Below are 14585 nucleotides of genomic sequence, written 5' to 3' on the forward strand. Positions count from 1 at the left end.
CATGGCTTTGGCGGTATATAAAAAATAAAATTAAAACTCATTAAAAAAGTAGGTGCCAGGAGGCATCTATAGTATAGGCATTGGAACTGCATCTACAGCAGGATGCGTAATGATGCCTTATGCTTAAGTGGGCATGGTTAGGAGCAGAGTGGGACTTAGGCACCATTTGGCACAATTCACTAAAGAACTTAGGCATCTGCAATGTAGGCCAGTAAAACCCTGGTAATGTTTTCTGGTAGGAGCCATTAGCCATGATTCTTTAATTAGCGCCTAAGCGTGATTGACACAAGGCCAGGGTCATTTCTGTAGGCGGCTGCTGATTTAGCCGCTGTTTACAGGATCTGGCCATTAGTGCATTCTAACATGGCAGTGCCTTTTGATTAATTTTCCCCCTAAACGTGTTAACATGTTAATGTGTGTTAATAAATGTTAATTTAACTTAAACTTCATTATTTAACAGAAGCTCTGTTGCCATAACTTCTTTTAACATGCATTAATATGCTTTGACATTCATTGACATGTTAATTCACATCACTAAACTTAGCCCTTGCCCTCTTGGGCAGAGGAATAAGTACTGTGTAACTCACCTTGAGGTCAGACTTGGAGAAGACAAGTAGTCAAACCTAAAATCCAATCCAAGAATTTTTGCTATGGAAAACAACTCTTGTATATGATGTTTCGAGGGGTTTTTTTGTTTTTTAAATATGTAGATTTAGGGCCTCTTTTATCAAGCTGAATAGTGTGGACTGCTGCGGTAAATGCACCACAGTCCATAGGGATTATTTGCCGCACAGTACTCGCTACCGCAGCTTGATAAAAGGAGAAATTAGGTTCTTACCTGCTAATTTACTTTCTTTTAGCTTCTCCAGACCAGTAGAGGTTAACTTTACGAATGGGTATATATCTAATCATGACCAGCAGGTGGAGACTGAAAACAAAACTTTGGGACAGTATATCCTAGCCCCTCCTCTCTATTTCCCTCAGTCTGCCGAATAGCCAAGCAGAACCAAGAACTGGAAAACAACAGAGAGAAAAAAACAATACTCCGAAAGGAGTAACAAATAACAAAACCCAAAATGCTGTTGGAAAATGCAGAGGAGAAATTCCCGAAGGAAGAATGTCCCCACAGCTCGCCAGCTAAGCCAGCCGAGCCACAGCCGCTGTTCTTCAATTCTCCCCGGCCCTAGAAAAATACTAGAACCCGCAGTAAAAAACCAAAAACTGCCCGCGCAACAGCCCCAACAACAACAACAACAGACAGGGTGGGGACCTCTACTGGTCTGGAGAAGCTAAAAGAAAGTAAATTAGCAGGTAAGAACCTAATTTCTCCTTCTTTAGCACTCTCCAGACCAGTAGAGGTTAACTTTACGAATGGGACGTACCAAAGCAGTCCCTCTCACGGGCGGGACCCCCGAAGGGCCGATACCAGTACACGCTCACCGAACACCGCGTCCCGACGCGCCTGCACATCAACCCGATAATGACGAACAAAGGAATGCAAGGAGGACCAAACCGCAGCCTTACAAATATCCACAGGAGGCACGAGCGACGACTCAGCCCAAGAAGCCGCCTGACCCCGAGTGGAATGAGCCTTGAGAAACTCCGGAACAGGCTGCTGTTTCAGAAGATAAGCGGAAGCAATCGTCTCCTTGATCCAGCGCGCAATAGTAGCCTTAGAAGCGCCAGCTCCCCGACGAGGACCCGCCAGGAGGACAAAGAGACGATCGGACTTCCGGAATTCCTGGGTCCGCTGCACATAAGAGCGAAGGACCCGACCGACATCCAACTTGCGCAGCTGCCGTTGCTCAGAAGAGCCCTCCCGACCACCCAAGACCGGGAGAACCACCGATTGATTGACATGAAAAGGAGAAACAACCTTAGGCAGAAAGGAAGGAACAGGCCGCAAGACGACCCGCTCCCTAGAAAACTCCAAGAAGGGAGTCCTACAAGAGAAAGCCTGCAGCTCAGAAACACGCCTAGCAGAAGTAATGGCCACCAAAAAGACCGCCTTCAAAGTAAGGTCCTTCAAAGAACAGTCGTCCAACGGCTCGAAAGGCGGACGCACCAATACAGAAAGCACCAGATTAAGATCCCAAGAGGGAACCGAGGGCCGTAGGGGAGGCCTAAGCAACTTGGCCGCCCGCAAAAACCTAATCACATCAGGAAGAGCCGATAAACGCTGACCTGACACCAACCCTCGAAAAGCCGACAGGGCCGCAAGATGAACCCGGAGAGAAGACCAAGCCAGGCCTCTATCCAGACCGTCCTGCAAAAACTCCAGAATGTTAGGCAGAGAAGCGCGAAAAGAGGTCCCTCCCCGCGCCCGACACCATTCCTCAAAGAGACGCCAAACCCGCACATAAGCCCGAGAGGTAGAAAGCCTCCGGGACCCCAACAGTGTAGAGATCACCTTGTCTGAATATCCCTTCTTGCTAAGGCGACCCCTTTCAAGAGCCACGCCGTAAGACAGAAGGGAGACGGGTCGAACATGGGAATGGGACCCTGCATCAGCAGGTCGTCCGAGAGAGGCAGAGGAAGAGGATCCGCTACCAGGTGCCTCACCAGATCCGCATACCACGGACGGCGAGGCCAATCCGGCGCCACCAGCACCACCAAACCCGGATGGTAAACAATGCGAAGAAGCACTCTGCCCACCAGCGGCCAAGGAGGGAATACATACAACAGCCCCTCCGTTGGCCACTGCTGGACCAGAGCATCCAGACCCTCGGCCAGACCGTCCCTGCGACGACTGAAGAAGCGGGGCACTTTGGCGTTGCCACCCGTGGCCATCAGGTCCATCAGGGGCTGCCCCCAAGCCTGCACTATCAACTGAAACGCCTCGGCGCCGAGACACCACTCTCCGGGATCTAGGAAGTGACGACTGAGGAAGTCTGCCTGAACATTTTCTACTCCGGCTATGTGAGAGGCCGAGAGGTCCAGCAGATGGGATTCCGCCCAAACCATGAGCAGAGCCGCCTCCTGCGCCACCTGAGTGCTCTTGGTGCCCCCCTGACGATTGACATAAGCCACCGCCGTGGCATTGTCCGACAGCACTCTGACCGACTTGCCCCGCAACAGGGAGTGGAAAGCCAACAGCGCCAGACGGACCGCTCTGGTCTCCAACACGTTGATCGACCAGGCGGCCTCCTCCGCGGACCAGGTGCCCTGGGCTGAGTGACCCAAACACTGAGCCCCCCAACCCAGGAGACTCGCATCCGTCAGGAGCACCGTCCACTGCGGGAGATCCAGACCCACCCCCTGAACTAGGTGAGGGGTCTGGAGCCACCAACGCAGACTGCAGCGCGCCAAGCCTCGCAGGGGAACCGGAACATCCATCCCGTGCCTCTGGGGAGACCACCTCCGGAGCAGAGCATACTGGAGAGGACGCATGTGGGCCCGCGCCCACCTCACCACGTCCAGGGACGCCGCCATCGACCCCAAGACCTGGAGGAAATCTCGCGCCCGAGGACACCGGGACGCCAAAAGCAGGCGAATCTGAGATTGCAATTTGCTCACCCGGCCCTCTGGGAGGAAGACCTTCCCCAAGGAGGTGTCGAACAGCACCCCTAGGTACTCCAGACGCTGAGCCGGGACCAACCGACTCTTGGAAAGGTTGACCACCCAGCCCAGCGACCGGAGAAACTCCACCACCCGAGCAGTAACCCGGGAGCTTTCCTGCAACGACTTTGCCCGAATTAACCAGTCGTCCAGGTAGGGGTGTACCAGGATGCCCTCCGACCGCAAGGCTGCCGCGACGACCACCATCACCTTGGTGAACGTCCGAGGAGCCGTGGCCAGCCCAAAAGGAAGCGCACAGAACTGAAAGTGCCGACCCAAGATCGCAAAGCGCAGGAAACGCTGATGAGAGGCCCGAATGGGAACATGCAAGTAGGCCTCCGTCAGATCGAGAGAAGTGAGAAACTCCCCCGGCTGAACCGCCAGAATGACCGACCGCAGAGTTTCCATACGGAAAGAGGGAATCTTGAGAGCCCTGTTGACCCCTTTCAAATCGAGGATGGGCCGAAAAGTCCCCTCCTTCTTGGGCACCACAAAGTAAATGGAGTACCTGCCCGTGCCCCACTCCGGAGGGGGCACCGGAACAACTGCCCTGAGATCTAGCAAGCGCTGAAGGGTCTGGCGAAAAGCCTGCGTCTTCCCCGGAGTCTGACATGGAGAAGCGAGGAAAAAATCCGGTAGAGAGCGGGCGAACTCCAGGGCATAACCGTCCCGCACCACCTCCAGGACCCACTGATCGGACGTGATCTCGGCCCATTTGGGGAAAAATTCGCGCAGCCGGGCCCCCACCGGAACCAAAGGGGGCGCCGGCAAGGCGTCATTGTGCAGGACGGGAAGCGGGGGAACCGGCGGAGGGATTCCCTGCCCCCCGACGGGCCCCCCGAAAGGGCTGCATACGCTGGAAGAACCGACCCCGGGAAAATCCCGGAGACTGGAAAGAAGCAGCCCCACGCCCAGGGCGATACTTGCGAAAATCCCGCAAACGCCCCCGGGCCGCACCCCCCCGAGACGCCGGGCGGGCACGGTCCTCCGGCAGACGGGGAACTTTCGAGTCCGACAGAGTCTGAATCAACTTATCCAAATCCTCTCCAAACAAAAACGACCCCCGAAAGGGAAATTTAGTAAGCTTAGCTTTGGACGCAGCATCCGCCGCCCAAGCGCGCAGCCACAACACACGCCTTGCGGCCACGCCAAAAGCCATAGACTTAGCCGAGATCCGCACCAAGTCATAGAGAGCATCCGAGAGGAATGAGGCCGCCATCTCAATCTTCGCAACCTCCTGATCCACCAGAGACCAGTCGTCAGACTCTCGATCCAAGACCCGCTCCGCCCACCGAAACACGGCGCGAGCGACCAGTCCCCCACAAATAGCCGCCTGGACCCCAAAGCCAGAGACCTGAAAATTTTGCTTAAGGAGGCCCTCCAATTTGCGCTCCTCAGGATCTCGCAAGGCAGAACCGCCCTCAACAGGCACGGTATGCCGCTTGGAAATTGCCGAGACCACCGCATCCACGACCGGCGAAGCTAACGTAGCCCGATCCCCTTCAGGAATGGGATACAGGCGAGCCATGCTGCGCGCCAGCCGAAACGGCGTCTCCGGCGTTTTCCACTGCTCCAGGATAATATCCCGAATATCCTGATGCATAGGAAAAGAGCGGGAAACGGTACGGATCCCCCGCAACAGGGGGTCCCCCACACGCGGAGTCTCCGGCGGCGCGTCCTCAAAACGCAAGACCGAAGAAACCTGCTGAATAAGGTCAGGCAACTCATCTTTCTGAAAAAGACGCACCACAGACGCCTCGTCACTGGAGAACGGGAAATCCGACAACCCGCCGCCAGCTTCCGTCCCCTCCAGAGAGTCCTGGAATTCCTCAGAAGGGTCCAGGTCCTCCTCCAGACCGACCCGTTCCTCCGACCACAAATTCTCGTCCCACGACACCCGCGGACGCTTGGACAAGGGAGGCGGCGGAGGGGACGTCACGCCAGACGAAAGAGGCAAAGCCGCAGGAAGCGCGGAGGAAAAACCACCCCCCGAGACCCCCTGGGCGCAACCGGGACCCCCAGCCGCCTGAAAATAGGCTCTGCATAAAGAAAAGAAAAATTCAGGAGAAAACCCCCCCGAGGGTCCCAAGGGACTCCCTGCCACAGCAGGGGACCCAGCAGAACCTTGCCCCTGCATAGTCAAAACAGGGGGAAGGTCACCTGAGGTGGAAGACAAAATGGAGGGGCCAGACAGAGAAGATGGCGTCTTTCCCGCCAAAACAGCTCCCTCCACAGCCTGCAGCGGCTGAGAGACCTGAAAAGTCTCAGCCGCTAAAACAGGCAAGCCGGCATCAGCTGTCAAAATATCAGCTGAGAGGGAATCCTCAAAAACCCGACCGTCGGCGGCTCGGGGAATCCCTCCGTGGGCGGACGGAGAAGACCGGGCTTCTCCTCCGTTCCCTGCCGACTCGCGAGGCACCATCGGCGGGGAGCTCTGGGCGCCTGCAGCCGCTGCCGACGGAGCTCCTCCACCGCACCGGCCTGAACACCGCTTGCACAGGCCGGCCGCGAGTGCCTCGCGTCTGGAGCACAATGAGCACTTTTTCCCTTTAGAAGTGCTCATTGCTCCATACGCGACCTAGCTGTAAAAAAAAAAGTGCCGGTTAGTTGAAAAAATACAGTAAAATACAGTTTTCTTAAAGGGATACAACCCTCCAGACCAGCACTACCTCAGGATTTTTTTTTTTTTTTTTTTTTTACAGAACAGACTCCACAGGCTCTCAAAGCAATAGTCTTGCTTGATTTAGGGGGCAAGGCTTATTGCTGAGGCTCCTCTAAAAAAATGTGGGGAGGTGGAGGAAGTGGGGGGAGGGACCCCGCTCGTGACCCGCCGGGTTTGACACCCCCGAGGTCGGACGAACCCCCAAACAGAGTCCGTCCAAGCTCCGTCCGGCTAAAAACAGGGACAATAAACCCCTTAAACAAATTCCAACAGCCCTACCAAGGGAGATGGGTACAGATCACTCAACACCTGCTGGAGACTGAAAGAAGACTGAGGGAAATAGAGAGGAGGGGCTAGGATATACTGTCCCAAAGTTTTGTTTTCAGTCTCCACCTGCTGGTCATGATTAGATATATACCCATTCGTAAAGTTAACCTCTACTGGTCTGGAGAGTGCTAAAGAAGAGGGCCTTACTAGAAACATAGAAAGATGACGGCAGAAAAGGGCTATAGCCCATCAAGTCTGCCCACACTATTTACCCACCCTCTTAAGTCTACTGACCCCCTGAAGTATAATTGTAATTATACTGTCACTCTACTGACCTGCTCATTCAAGTCCTGACCCTATCCCTTGGCATCACCTCGTAGGGATCCCACATAGGTATCCCATTTGTTCTTGAAGTCTGGGATGCTGCGTGCCTCGACCACCTGCACTGGAAGCTTGTTCCATTGCTCAATCACTCTCTCCGTGAAGAAGTACTTCCTGGCGTCTCCACGAAACTTCCCTCTCCTGAGCTTGAGCGGATGTCCTCTTGTGGTCGAGGGTCCCTTGAGAAGAAAGATATCATCTTCCACCTCGACCCGTCCCTTGATGTACTTAAATGTCTCAATCATGTCTCCCCTCTCCCTACGCTCTTCGAGAGTGTAGAGCTGCAATTTGCTCAGTCTTTCTTCGTACGGGAGACCCTTTAGCCCCGAGACCATCCTGGTAGCCATCCGCTGAACCGATTCAATTCTGAGCACATCCTTACGGTAATGTGGCCTCCAGAATTGCACACAGTATTCCAGATGAGGTCTCACCATGGCTCTGTACAATGGCATCATGACTTCAGGTTTCCTGTTGACGAAGCTTCTCTTGATACAACCTATCATCTGCCGTGCTTTAGATGAAACCTTCTCCACTTGAGTGGCTGCTTTCATGTCAGCACTGATGATTACTCCTAAGTCTCATTCTGCCGTAGTCCTGGTTAAAGTTTCTCCATTCAGGGTGTAAGTTCTGCAAGGATTTCCATTACCGAGATGCATGACTTTACATTTCTTGGCGTTGAAGCCCAGCTGCCAGATCAAGGACCAACTTTCTAAAGTATGCAGGTCTTGCTCCATAGCATCCTGTAGATTATAGCCGTTTACTATATTGCATAGTTTGGCGTCATCAGCGAATAAGGTTACCTTGCCTTGAAGCCCTTGAGTCAGATCCCCAATGAATATGTTGAAGAGGAGTGGGCCCAGGACTGAACCCTGTGGCACTCCGTTAGTCACCTCCGACATTTTAGAGAGGGTACCGTTAACCACCACCCTCTGAAGTCTGCCACTAAGCCAATCTTTAACCCATGCAGTTAGAGTCTCTCCTAATCCCATCGATTTCATCTTGTTCAGCAGCCTGCGGTGTGGGACGCTGTCAAACGCTTTGCTGAAGTCCAGGTACACGACGTCCAATATTTATTATAATGAAAATGAGTCACGTATGGAACTATTTTTTCATAGAAAAGGTGGTGGGTGCATGGAACAAACATTTAGGGCTCCTTTTTACTAAGCGGCGTTAGAGCATTTTACTGCGGGATGGCAAAATAAAATGCTCCAATGCTGATTGAATTTCTATGAGCGTCAGAACATTTACCTTGCCAGCTCTAATACCGCTTAGTAAAGGTCAGCATTAAATTGAGCTAACACTGTTTAACTTCAGCATTGACAGCAATCACTGAACGCTAGATTTTTTTTTTACAATTTTTGTTATTGCCATTTACTATGGGGCTAATAATCAAAATAGAAAAACATCTAATAACCAGCCTAAATCGGCACTTGGATGATCTAAAAGACAAGTCGTCAAAGTGCCGATAATCGAACCGGGTTTTAGACATATCTAAAAATGACTTAGGCCTTCACAGTGCTGTAGTACACCCAGAGCTAAAAGGGGCATTTCAGGAGGAATGTCGAGGGCGGGATTTGGGCGGGACGTGGGACATCCTAGACTTAAGTCGTACTGCATGTATAACCAAAAGTTTTACAACACTGCCTAGATGGAACTTGGACATTGTGACTTAGGCCATCTAAAACCAGGTCTAAGTCACAACAAGGTATCCAAAGTGACCAGATAAGCACTGCAGACACAAAATACAGACCCCCACACACTGTCCCTGTGATCACTGACCCCACCCCCCAAAAAAATCAAAACAACAACTTTACATATCTGCCTCCAGAATATCAGCACCTGGCAGCCTGGCATAGGAAAGCCTAGTAAAGCTGCACAGAGATGGCTTAAGTGGTCTCGGGGGTGGGTTAGTGAACCATGGAGAGGAGGACCCAGGCCCATAAGCCACTCTAATCACTGCATTCTTGGTGAAAAATGTGCACCCCCCAAAAAAAACCCCTAACCCATTTGTACTGCCATATAAGTAGCTCCTGCAGCCATAAGGGTTATTGAGGTGTTAGATAGGTGGGTCTAGTAGGTTCTGGGGATGTTTTGTGGAGGCTCACCATGATCTAAAAGGAGTTGTGGTGAGATGTTTATGTTGCACCCTATTTGTGAAGTTCACAGCAGTTCCCTGTAGGGTAACCCACTACTTTGGTGCCATGTCTGGGTGTCCAGTTCCTCATTTTTCTGGCCCCTCCCATGCCCAAAAGTTCTTTTTCAAGGCATATTTGACTTGGATGAATTTTTGGGCAAAAATGGGGTATAAAGATGGATGATTTAGTGGTCTGGACGATCAGACGGCTGGACGTACAGACAATTAAAAAAAAAAAAAGTTGAACGTATTTTTCGAAAATGGACCTTTTCCCATGTCCGACTTTTGGGCGACTTGCGACTTAGGCCCAAAACAGACTTTAGACGTTTCTTTTGATTATGCCCCTCCATGTTACTATGCTATTAGTAGTAGACATTTTTAGAGGAGGCTCTTTTGTATGAATGCGGCCTTTCCTATTATGATTGGTGATCCTTTCTTTTTTCTTTTAGTTGTATTTTATCTATTATAAATCTCTTAGATTTGGTTGTGTACCATGATTTGACGATCCATCAGATTTTTAAATAAACATAAACATATTGTTGGATGTGCTGGGGGAAAAGTACAAACCCAAGAAAGCATGAAGTAAGCACACTGGTTCTTTGGCAGTCGGGATATCAGCATAAAAGCACGGATAGGGTCTGCTGTTTTGCAGTCAAGAAAGAAAGTGGGCAAACCATGGGCCTTGTGGTTTCTAGTTGCATTTGAATCACGCAATTAGGGCTTCTAGCTTGATGACTAAATTGAGTACAGTAAGTGGCAGGCGAAAACAAACAAGAAATGTATCCAGTAAAAGGAGAAGACTGTGTTCTTGTGGTGTTAGCTGCCTCAACCGCAAATCAGGAGGACATCATAATCAGAGTCCAGATGGCAGAACCTTGTTACTCAGCCCTCAATGAAGGGGTGACTATAGTACATGCATGTTTCTGAATACTAACAAATGTGGATTAGTTTTCTGTTAGAATGAAAACAATCATTATTGTAGAAGCCAAACAGTAACAAGACTGCTTTAAAGGACTGCTAACTGTGCAATTGACCCTGGCCCCCCTACAATAAGGGATCCTAACCTGAAGAAGGCACAGCCTGTTGGCAGGCTTTGAGTTTTCTTTCCAAATTTACGTCCTTGGCCTCAGAATGCCTAATACCAGCTCTGAGCAGTAGCAACGGAAGAAAGCAAAATGGCCACCAGCATAATTTTTTTAATCCGATTCATGCAGATTTTAGGTTGAGAATACAATTCTTCGGTTTGCATCAGTGCGTGGCATTTTCACCTTACTCATCTTGACTCCATGGAAAATTATTACAGGCTGTCTTTCCACAATGACCATGCAGAGTTAATCTGGTCTCACCATACCACAGCTGCCTTGTAGATGAATATTTTAATGATGGTCTATACCTGTGCCATTGTAACTGATTCTTTCCCACCCACCCCCACCCCCACCCCCAATCCAGAGAATCTGAATGCAGATACTAGCAGCTGCACATATGTCCCTGGGGGAAAAAGAGGAAGAAGAAAGGAATTTAAAGTTCAAGTTATTTCTAGACATTGCTATTATTGGTAGCATGGATCTTTAGTTTGTGCATTATTTCATAAACATGTACTGAATAGAAATGACTTTTTCTCATTTTTGCCTATGAATTCTATTTCCTTTAATTATTTCCTTATGTTACTTTTGCTGTTATTTTTTTTGAAAGGCCTATTTGAGGTTACTAAGATTATAAAGGGAGATGTTTTGGAAAGAAAACTGTTCTTACCAAGTGAGTGCAGTTCTCCTGAGGTTGCAGAGTTCTGAATATGAGCCAGATCCTTAGATGAAGAGCTGAGTGGGTTTTGATCTTTTGCCTCCTTTTCACCTAAGAAAAACAGAGCAGTTGCTGGAGTCCTGTGACTGGTGGAAGTTAAGAATCCAGTGGGGACAAGGGAATGAAATACAGTATAAGCCTGGAGAGATGTTACTGAATTTTGGGCTGTGACCTACCTGCCAGATGGATGAAGTCTTGGGTGCGAGAGAAATGTTGGGGGTCCTGTAGAAATTCAAAAGTTACAGGAGACACAACCCTTCCCTTGCACCAACCAGATAGCTATATTTGAGTCACAACTTCTCAGTTCTCTCTCTGACCTTCAGCAAGTTAACTGACCTGTCTCGCTCACTCTGAAACAGAAACATGATTGATTAGTTTCTTTCCAAGTTTCTGGGTCTGAGAATCTGCAACTATGCTGTGTTCTCCTGTGCTATCTGATATCATTTTATAATGAACCAAATTAAATTTTAAAAATCCCTCATCTCTCCAAAAAATAAAAAAATACAGTATATAGAAAACATGTGTTGACCTCAGCTACTGAAAAATGCATGAAGAGATTCCCTATGTTTTCTAATAGACAGGGGAGGAGGTCAAAGTCCTGTTTCAAGTTTCAACAGCCTACAGAAACTGGTAGTGTGTCTCTCTGGTCTAAGAGCACAGTTACTTACCGTAACAGGTGTTATCCAGGGACAGCAGGCAGATATTCTTGACTGATGGGTGACGGCACCGACGGAGCCCCGGTACGGACAATTTTAGAGTGATTGCACTCTAAGAACTTTAGAAAGTTCTAGCTCGGCCGCACCGCGCACGCGCGAGTGCCTTCCCGCCCGACAGAGGCGCGCGGTCCCTCAGTTAGTATAAGCCAGCTAAGAAGCCAACCCGGGGAGGTGGGTGGGACGCAAGAATATCTGCCTGCTGTCCCTGGATAACACCTGTTACGGTAAGTAACTGTGCTTTATCCCAGGACAAGCAGGCAGCATATTCTTGACTGATGGGTGACCTCCAAGCTAACAAAAAGAGGGATGGAGGGAAGGTTGGCCATTAGGAAAACAAATTTTGCAAAACAGATTGGCCGAAGTGTCCATCCCGTCTGGAAAAAGCATCCAGACAATAATGAGATGTAAAAGTGTGAACTGAGGACCAAGTAGCAGCCTTGCAGATTTCCTCAATAGAAGTGGAGCGGAGGAAAGCTACAGATGCTGCCATTGCTCTGACTCTATGGGCCGTGACAGAACCTTCCAGTGTCAGTCCGGTCTGAGCATAACAAAATGAAATGCACGCTGCCAGCCAATTAGACAACGTACGTTTAGAAACGGGACGTCCCAATTTATTTGGATCAAAGGACAGAAAAAGTTGAGGAACTGATCTGTGGGGTTTCGTACGCTCTAGATAGTAAGCCAGAGCCCTTTTACAATCCAAAGTGTGTAAAGCTTGTTCTCCAGAATGAGAATGAGGTTTTGGAAAGAAAACAGGGAGAACAATGGATTGGTTGAGATGGAATTCAGATACAACCTTAGGGAGAAACTTTGGATGTGTACGCAGAACCACCTTGTCATGGTGAAAAACCGTAAAGGGAGGATCTGCGACCAGTGCATGAAGCTCACTGACCCTCCTGGCAGAGGTAAGGGCAATAAGGAAAAGCACCTTCCAAGTAAGAAACTTGAAAGGAGAGGTAGCCAAGGGTTCAAATGGAGGCTTCATTAAAGCAGAAAGAACCACATTGAGATCCCAGATAACAGGAGGGGCTTTAAGAGGTGGTTTCACGTTGAAAAGCCCACGCATGAACCTGGACACCAGGGGATGAGCTGAGAGAAGTTTTCCATGGACTGGCTCATGAAAAGCTGAAATGGCACTGAGGTGGACTCTGATGGACGAAGACTTAAGGCCAGAGTCAGACAAAGAGAGCAAATAGTCCAACAACGTCTCCACTGCCAGGGAAGTGGGATCAAGATGATGAAGAAGACACCAGGAGGAAAATCTCGTCCACTTCTGATGGTAACATTGCAGAGTGGTTGGTTTCCTGGAGGCATCCAGAATGGAACGAACAGGCTGAGATAAGAGAGTATCATGAGATGTCAGCCCGAGAGATACCAAGCTGTCAGGTGTAGAGACTGGAGGTTGGGATGAAGGAGGGTTTCCTGCTGTTGCGTAAGCAGAGAAGGAAACAGAGGAAGAAGAAAAGGTTCCCTGGAACTGAGTTGAAGTAGAAGGGAGAACCAATGTTGCCTGGGCCACCTCGGAGCAATCAGAATCATGGTGGCTCGTTCCCTCTTGAGCTTGAATAAGGTTCTCAACATTAGAGGCAGAGGAGGGAAGGCGTACAGGAACAGATTCGACCAGTCGAGGAGAAAAGCATCCGCTGTCAGACGGTGAGGAGAGTAAAGTCTGGAGCAGAAGAGGGGCAGCTGGTGATTGTGAGGAGCTGCAAAGAGGTCTATCTGAGGAGTGCCCCATTGAGTGAAGATAGACTGCAGAGTTATAGGATCGAGTGTCCACTCGTGAGGCTGGAGAATTCTGCTGAGTTTGTCCGCTAAAGAATTCTGTGTTCCCTGAATGTAGATAGCTTTCAGGAAGAGATGGTGATCTATGGCCCAATTCCAGATCTTTTGGGCTTCTTGGCATAGAAGGCGAGAGCCTGTCCCACCCTGTTTGTTGATGTAGTACATCGCAACTTGATTGTCTGTGCACAACAAGAGGACCTGAGGAAAGAGAAGATGTTGGAAAGCCTTGAGGGCATAAAACATCGCTCTGAGTTCCAGGAAATTGATTTGATGCTTCTTTTCCTGGGCTGTCCAAAGACCTTGAGTCTGGAACTCGTTCAAGTGAGCTCCCCATGCATAAAGAGAGGCGTCGGTGGTGATAACCAGGTGATGAGGGGGCTGATGGAACAGAAGACCTCTGGATAGATTTGAGGATACCAACCACCATTGAAGAGACTGACGAAGAGATGATGTCACAGATATGTGTCGTGAGCAAGGATCCGTCGCTTGGGACCACTGAGTAGCAAGGGTCCATTGAGGAGTGCGTAGGTGAAGACGTGCGAGGGGCGTGACATGAACTGTAGACGCCATGTGCCCCAAGAGTACCATCATTTGCCTGGCTGAGATGGAAGGCAGTGAAAGTACCTGTTGACATAGAGACTGAAGGGTCTGAAGACGATTGGATGGCAGGAAAGCTCTCATGAGGAGTGTGTCCAGGATCGCTCCAATGAATTGAAGTCTCTGAGTAGGGATGAGATGAGATTTGGGTAGATTGATCTCGAACCCCAGAATTTGTAGAAACAAGATGGTTTGGTTGGTGGCCAGAAGAACTGCTTGAGCGGATGTGGCCTTGATTAACCAGTCGTCCAGGTAAGGGAAGACCTGGAAGTGATGAGAGCGTAGAAATGCCGCTACCACAATGAGACACTTGGTGAAGACCCTTGGAGAGGAGGCAAGGCCGAAGGGCAGCACCTTGTATTGGTAATGAGAATGATTGATCATGAAGCGTAGGTACTGTCTGGAAGCCAGATTTACTGGTATGTGAGTGTACGCTTCTTTGAGATCGAGGGAACATAGCCAGTCGCCTTGATTGAGAAGAGGATAAAGAGTGGCCAGAGAAAGCATCTTGAACTTTTCTTTGACCAAATATTTGTTGAGATCGCGGAGATCTAGAATGGGTCTGAGATCTCCTGTTTTTTTGGGGACTAAAAAATATCGGGAGTAGAACCCCTGCCCCTGCTGGTCTAGGGGAACTTCTTCTATGGCATTTAGAAGAAGGAGGGATTGAACCTCTTGGAGAAGA

This window comes from Geotrypetes seraphini, chromosome 5 (assembly GCF_902459505.1).
Source record: "Geotrypetes seraphini chromosome 5, aGeoSer1.1, whole genome shotgun sequence".
Lineage (NCBI taxonomy): Eukaryota > Metazoa > Chordata > Amphibia > Gymnophiona > Dermophiidae > Geotrypetes > Geotrypetes seraphini.